At 31.6% G+C, this 8,610-nt stretch overlaps 1 long non-coding RNA gene across 1 annotated transcript; it reads right to left on the bottom strand.

Annotated features, from left to right (window-relative positions):
* Positions 1-5,349: 5,349 nt before the first annotated feature.
* LOC135150132 (uncharacterized) lies at positions 5,350-7,489 on the bottom strand. The gene is made up of 3 exons (XR_010288436.1): positions 7,126-7,489; positions 6,093-6,252; positions 5,350-5,631 (listed from the first exon to the last, which is right to left on the bottom strand). It is a non-coding gene; the product is annotated as an uncharacterized LOC135150132 (long non-coding RNA).
* Between the last annotated feature and the right edge of the window lie 1,121 nt (positions 7,490-8,610).

The following is an 8,610-nucleotide window of genomic DNA, read 5'->3' as shown; positions in this document are numbered from 1 at the left end:
ATGTTATTTTTTTAGTATTATTAAAATATAGTGTTAGTCTGCAATATAATGGCGATCTGATATGTGTCTATATCTTTATGTTGTGTCCCAGGTAGTTTACCTCGGAGGACGAGAGTTGGACACCCATTTCGAGACTCCAAAAAATTTCAAAAATTATTTTATTTTATTTTTTCTGAATAAAATTTAATGTTGGTTTTTTTTCCTAAAAAAACGTTGGATTTTTTCTTGTCACTGACGTTATGTTTTAATTTGATTATTAACAATATGTCATTTTTTTAGCATTATAAAAATATAGTGGTAGTCTGCAATATTAAGGTGATATGATATGTGTCTATAACATTATATACAGTCATCTATTTGTCCCTTAGCTAGTTTACCTTGAAGTATGAGAGTTTAACAGGTATTTTAAGAACCTAAAAAATTTAGTTTTATGAATTATTTTAAGACTCCACAAATATATGGTATCACTTGACTTTATAGTTCTTTACCACTACTTGTCACGTATTTTAAGGTTCCCACTTTTTATAAATATAGTTCCATAAGTTAATTTTGAGATTTCCTTTCCGAGTAAAAAAATCTGCACTCTCATCCTCTAAGATAAACTACCTAGGACACATTTAGGGCATTTCCCAAAATGCCCCTTCAAAAGTTAACGGCAACGGCAGAAGATAACGGAAAGGGTGCAAAGTGTCTACGGGTTAATAGTAAGGGGCTGCATAGTGTTTATTCCAAAACTATTAAGTGCAATGTGCAACATGCTGAAATTAAAGGGGTGCCAAATGCAATAAACTCTTAAAAGAATAACATAGTGTTAATAATCAAATCCGAACCTAACGTCAGTGACAAAAAAAAATCCGAACCTAATATTAGTGGCAAAAAAGAAAAAAATTATAGTTCAGTGGTAGGTTTCTAAACAAATAATAAGTTGGGTGGCAAAAAAATCTATTTTCCCATCAGATTAAAACTTTCAAGCTGCTATATTCCATAAATAATCTGAAACAAAATCAGATTCTGAAACTTGCTTCTAACATATCTGAAACTAAAAAAGGTAGTTCTAATTTTTGATATTTTTCATCCGAAAATTCCAGAAAATTAGAAAAATAGAACGGAGCGATGTGAGAGGAGCCACCTACACCGCTACACACCCCTCGCTTCTCCTTTATATAGAAACGAAATCAGATTAAAACTTTCAAATTACTATATTCAATAAATAATTTGAAACAAAATCAGATTCTGAAACTTGCTTTCTAATATATCCGAAACAAAAAAGGTATTCTATCGCTTCTCCTTTATATGGAAACAAAATCAAATTAAAACTTTCACGCTGCTATATTCCATAAATAATCTGAAATAAAATCAGATTCTGGAACTTGCTTCTAATATATCCGAAACTAAAAAAGGTAGTTATAATTTTTGATATTTTTCATCCGAAAATTTCAGAAAATTAGAAAAATAGAACAAAGCGATGTGAGAGGCGCCAGCTACACCGCTACACGCCCCTCGCTTCTCCTTTATATAGAAACGAAATCAGATTAAAACTTTCAAACTACTATGTTCAATAAATAATCTGAAACAAAATCAGATTCTGAAACTTGCTTCTAATATATTTGAAACAAAAAAGGTAATTCTATCGCTTCTCCTTTATATAGAAACAAAATCAGATTAAAACTTTCATGCTACTATATTCCATAAATAATCTGAAACAAAATCAGATTCTGAAACTTGCTTCTAATATAATCGAAACTAAAAAAAGTAGTTATAATTTTTGATATTTTTTATCCTAAAATTTCAGAAAATTAGAAAAATAGAACAGAGCGATGTGAGAGGCGCCACCTACACGCCCCTCGCTTCTCCTTTATATAAGTATATTGATGGCAATTGCTCAAATAGAAACCACTAAAATAAAAAATAAATTAGAAATCAAGAGAAACTATAGCTAAATAACATCACCCACCCCCTATATGTCATCACCAACTTCTTATATGTTATCACACATGCACCTAAGGCCCACCCTCAACTCCACTCAATTAACCCCGAGGCCGCTAGGGCCTCGCTAAGACTCCTAGCTCACAGGCCTGGACAAGCACCAGTCTTTCCCTCCTAATAACATCAAACTTGTATTGGCCAAAGTCAAACTTTTCATATGATACAGTATTAGTTATTATTATTATTACACTTTTGACGAACATATTCTTGGATCTGTTTAAATGGATTCCCAGTTTATAGACTTAATGACAGATCCTTTATATTTTATAGCTTGAGGAATGCAGACTTGTCTACATCAATGCAGAAGAAAAAGAAAAGAAAACTGCATATTTCCATCCAAAACTAAAGATGTGTCCCTTTAATTTGATTCCTTTCACTTTGATGATTTCTCGTCCTCCATTCTCAACATAAACCAAAAACAAGCTGCTTTAGTAGCATATTCGTTGACAACTAGTACTAGTCAGATATACGCAACAGTTTAAGCTTAATAAAATATGCCGAAATAATTCCTTTGGAGGTTCCTTCATCAAAGAACTCGGTCCTCTTATTTATCTTTTCAGTTATTCTGCGAATTGGACATGAATACATGATAATTACCAAGCTAAATATGAAGGTTTCCCCTATCTATCTTGTTAAGATATGGTTTCCGATGCTGATCCTCCCTTGATTATAAAACATACAGGAAATTAGCTTATGAATAGGTAATCGAATTACAGCTTTAGATTAAATTCAGTATAGGTTTAACACTATTAATTGTATAAGCAAATTCGCATCCACTTAATGGATGTACAGAGTTTATTTTATTGAATAAGCGTTTTCTAAAATTTAGTTCCCCGGTGCCTCAACTGACAGTACTTCAGCTAACAGTACGTGTTCGGAATTCTTTTGAAGCAAATTTTAAACAGTAAGTGAACAGCCAATGCCAAAAAATGAGCACATTATGTTAACAAGATTTTTTTAAATGTTATTTTTTCCCTTGAAGTTCAATCCTCTTTAAAATTGTGCCCCAAATAAGTACCAAGAGCCGATATAGTTCAATAGACGACTCCAGAAAAAGGAAAAGATGAATACAAGAGCTCTGTCTAAGCTTTTATAAAGTCATCAAAGTTGAGGAATTATCAGGGGAATATATTTCAAGGTAATTTTTTATTTGACTCCATGAAACTAGAATAAACCTAGAATATCCTACTTTCATATAAGAGACAGCAAAATTTGAACTTGTTCCAAGTCCCTGAAAACCCTATATATAGAGAAAATCCTCCAAAACTTTTAATAAGGCAAGAAATGTACTGATGTATTACTGGGCAATACTCCACTGGCAGTAGCTACGTCATTTTGATTGCAGATTGTGAACATTTAATGTCACATGGCATATCAGTGATAAGAGCTCACCGCCAAGGGAGATTTGCCCTGCAATTCAGCTGTACAAATGATCCTGAAACGGTGAAACCATGCCTGGATTCATACAGGGCGCTATCTCTTTCTTTACATGAGCTTGCCTGCTTCTGCATAACTAGTTAAAACTTTCTTTACCTTCTAATTTTCCTTTACTGATCTTCAATTAGAAATGTATCCTGAGGTGTCTACAGATGCGATTAGTATCTATACAGACGTCCTTCTTCATGATTATTGAAATGGGTCACTAACCAGGGTTTAGTCAACTAGCGGCAGAGTAATATATCTTTCACAGAACCCTAACCAGGGTCAACTAGCGGCAGAGTAATATCTTTCACAGAACCCTGAAAGTTTGTATGATCTGTTTAAACATTCGATGCCCAATATAATATCAAAGTATTATTGTAGTATACAGTTGACGTGTTATTGTGTGAACAAACTTAAGTGTAGGAATATTGTCGTAGGTCTCAAATCCATATTTATCTACATTTGTGGAAATTAATTAAGGACCAATATTTGTATAGAAATCTGCAGAAAACTTTTCATGAACATAATGCAACTGTGGGCAAGTGTACTAACGAACCTAAAGTTATGTAACAACTCGTTTATCAACCGTGCCAAAACTAAAAATTTCAAATTTATTATTTATTAGAAGTATAATGTATTTTGATTACCTTATCACTTCAATATATTTATTTAAATTTTTGTTGTTTAGGTAGTGGCTTCATTCTCGTGGAGTTTGCGTTTGTCATGGCAATGTTACCACGATCTTTTTTATCTTTACTGTAATCTCATGAAGGGCAGTTTTTGTAATTATATATTTTATTACTTTGAATTCGATTGGCTAATATTATCCGTATGGACTCATGGGACATTCGAATTCTGAAACATGATAGAAATTTTAGAGAGTTGTTTGTAAACAAAATTGTTTAAGTTCTTAAAATCAAAATAATTAGTTTTATAAGCAATATAATTCTGTTAGTAGAATAATCTTTATATTACAAAATTCTTGTCAACATATAAGTCTTTTAACCGTAGTATAATAATACTCCCTCCGTGACTATTCAAAACAGGTTTGTCTAAGAGTGGTTATGACACTACTAAGCTTGGATAGTATTTATTTATGTACTTGCATAGCGTTTTTCAAGGGTATGTAAGCCAGTGCTATGCAAGTGAACGTGGCTTGCATACACTACAACAGATTCAGCATCACACAACGGTTTTTGCCCGTTATCTGAGATCACGGAAAACCGTGGTCTATCGAGACGCCGTCTGATATGCGTATCAGACAACGGTGCGCACCGTTGTGTGATAGTGCTGAACACGATGGTTTACGTTAAAAAAATTGTTGTGCAACATCCAGAACCAACAACGTTTTCTCTTAAACGTGGTGTTGTTAGAAACTCTTCATTAAAATAGTTATTTTCAAAAATGATGTTAGAGAGGATATCCACAACAGTTTTTGGATATATTTACTTGTTAATAAGAGTATCAGACAAGATTGTTTTGCATTATAGAGGCTTGTGTTTTAGTACCTTGCACAACGGGTTTAGAGTAGTGGTCACTTGTGTAAGGCTCCTTATAACAATAGTTTATATAATAAAACAATTGTGTGAAAGCTCTTCTACAACGGTTTTTGTTCCGAATGCTCGAATAATATTGATTTAGACAATGGTTTGTTACTACTATATACTTATTTGTATATGTCTTAGACAACGATTTTATTATTAAAATTGTGTTGTTTGTAGGGCTTGAGACAATACTTTTTATCACAGTAACCATTGTATGATGTTGTTTATAACAATTGTCATTTACATGTCTCATTAGTTAAAAATATCATAGACAATGGTTTTACCACAGTGACCATTGTATTATGTAACTTGTAACAATGGCCATTTGCATGTCCCATTAGCTAAAAGTAAAAGCATGAATCAAATAAACTAGACTAGACAATATAATTAACAATGCCAAAAATTGGTAAACAAAAGTTTTCATTACCATCATAACAACCAACCAAGTACAAACCAAATATCAATTACCAATATCCACCAACATATATCCACCAACTAATTATATTTACCAACTAATATTCACCTTTCAACCAACAATTCCTTCCAACAAACATACGGATTTATACCCTGCTTCTAACTCATCTTTATACATTGATCGTGCCTTTTCCCATGGTCGTTCATTGATTGAATCTTCCCATATTACACGATCTCCCTTGCACTGTTCGCAAGTATTCATTCCCTGTAATTGATAAACACTTACAATTAAAGCTCTTAATAAGATACATAACGGAAAATAGATAGCTTTCTATATATTTATATCGACAATCAATATGGACTATGAACTTTATACCTAACAGAAATACAGAACTTGTAACACGGATTGTCCAACAGAAATAGTCTAAAGGCATTTATGTAGCATTAAGTCACTAAAAAATATTTGAAGTACTATAATATCTTTGCATTTTATATTTTGCACTATTTATATGCAGAAAAACAATACTGTCAATAGTCAAGACCGTGTATTCCATTTTCATATCAAATAAGATACATAAATAAGAACAGGGCAAAATTACATGTAGAAATAGAAGCTAGAAAATAAAATTGAAGAATGCACATATCTCTTGGTCTCTCTACCAAGTTTAGTACTGGTCAACGTGTATATTAAAGCAATTCATAACTAGTAAACGATTCAATATTTACCTTGCCATCACACTGGGCACAATCTTTTTTAGATCTTTCTATTCCGCATTCTGTACATAAGAGTGTAACCTCTTCCCCTGCAACTTGGGCAAGGCAGTTCCCTTATATACAAAACCACGACCTTGGCTTTATAGTAACAGAAACTGAAGTTTCCCTGAGACTGAAACATGTGACAAAAGAATGTCAAATCACAGGTAGCATAATATTTTAGATTAATACAATCATACCCGACACAGAATCACGACCCCTGTAAGTAGAATGTCAATATTGGGGTGCATAGCCAAGCAATAAACTCCACTTAAATGATCATGGTAAGACCTGATAACCTTTGAAAGGTGGAGAAATATCAATAATTAAGTTTATTAGAAACACTAGCATAGCCATAGTCCATAAAGAAGGTTTTTATAAAACTTTATTTTATTCAAGATCCCAACATTTAACTTGTTTGTCATCACCCGCAGAGAACATATAGGTACGTCTCTTACTAACAACAAGGCCTACAAGAAAGAGACATATTAAAACTTTAACAACAGGTTACTAGTATAAGCGTGGAAGGAGTGAACTGGAAGGAACTAAACTCAGCCAAATTCTGCTTCAACTCAGCCATTCAAAACCACAGTAAACATAAACCCAAATGAGCAAACACTTCAAATACCACATTTTATTGGTCAAACTATAACACACTCCTCAACTTTGATTCCAGACGTAAAATTGTCAAGGTTATAAATTGTCAAAGAGAAGAAGACTTAACAAGTCATAGTTATTTCGACAAAAATTTTTTTGCAGAAAACCACATCCCCAAACATTACTAATTCATCTTTTACCATTTCAGACTTGTCCTGCATCCTGCACATATAAAAAAACTAAAACATGGCATGGATTACACATTACACACAAAAATAGAGTATTGCATTTTCACACAGAAATAAAAAAACAAACCAAAGCAAATCAAACCACATAAACATAAAAACAAATAATACATAATACAAATGTAATAAACCCAAAAACACAGAAATCCTAAATTCATAAATACCTTAAAACAAGTCTCTAAGTGCTAACCTAGATGAAGAACACCTGAAATCAAAGAGAGATAGGGAGATTAGATGAAGTTTAAGGGATTATATGTAAGTACTTGAATTTTAATTGAAGTTTAATGAATAATCTAAGCATGATTGAAGCAGCCACGCCCTAATTGAAGAATTGAAGCCTCGACCCTCTGTTCAATTGTCCCCAATTAGAAATATAAATCCATAATGATGGAAAGTGGTGGCGTAACCGAGAAAATAGTGGGCAGAGAGACATTAATGAGAGAGATTAGCCCTAGATTAGCGAGAGAGGGTATTTCGAGAGAGAGTGAGCGGGGGTATTGAGAGAGAGATTGAGGCTGTGAGTATGAGTAAAAGTTTCAAAGTTGTTTAAAAATTTGGGTGGACTGTATGTCTAAAATTTACCGGCTTGAGTCCAATATTTGCCCATTTGATAGAGTCCAAATATTCGCATATATTTATATCTTAATGAATAAAATTTAAATATTTATTATATAAAAATTTAATTACTTGTATGTATTTATAATATTTATAAGTTCGTATATTGACATTTTTAAATTTTCTTTTTTTATTTTATTACCAATTATATATCGGTTTTTCATATCAAAACAAAGGGAAATAATATTTTTTTTTGTTTTTCACTTAATAAAAAAATTGTTTTTATTTTAAAATTTTTATTACTCTAAAAATTCATGTTTTACTTTTTATAAAATTTATTATGGACAAACTCTGTATATCATCATTATCTTATTTATTTCATCTGTATATCACCTTCAATTCTTGTAAAACTAATTTAAATTAATATTTTATTTAAAAAAAAATTATATTAATATTTTAATATTCTAAGCTAACGCTTTTACAACTAGGTCATAAGTAGCATAACTAAACTTCTGGCAAAAAAAGAAGTAGCATAACTAAACTAACTAAGCTAACATATCAGCTAACATTTATGGTGGGGGAGGGACCGTTGTATATTTATATTATGCATATATAATATATTTTTGTACTTTTTGTCTTAATATATATATTTATATTATGCATATATGCAAATATGTATTGTTGATTTGTAATACCAAGACAATTTTGTAGTTCAGATATGAGTATTAGTATGTGTTATGTTTACAATTTAGAAAATACTGGATAGAATCATTGTTATGTATAAGATTAGCTCTATATATAATTATAAATATTTTTTTCGATCATCTAACCGTACGGATGTCGAGAACTAACAATATTCATGTATAAAAAAAATCAATTTTTTTAATGTTTATTTTGTATGTTTGTTTAACAATACTAGTTAAACGTAAATGTTGTCTTATTATATAAAGGTAAATTTTGTCCTTTAGTGTCTACAGACAACGGTTTTCATACGCACTTATGTTCTATCATTGAAAATGACACAATCATTACGAAATGTATACCGTTGTAAGATAATCTATTGTTTAAATTAGGCTCAAACAACGCTTCAGGGA

Source organism: Daucus carota, chromosome 2 (assembly GCF_001625215.2).
Source record: "Daucus carota subsp. sativus chromosome 2, DH1 v3.0, whole genome shotgun sequence".
NCBI lineage: Eukaryota > Viridiplantae > Streptophyta > Magnoliopsida > Apiales > Apiaceae > Daucus > Daucus carota.
This window is presented reverse-complemented; position numbering and strand designations above follow the sequence as displayed.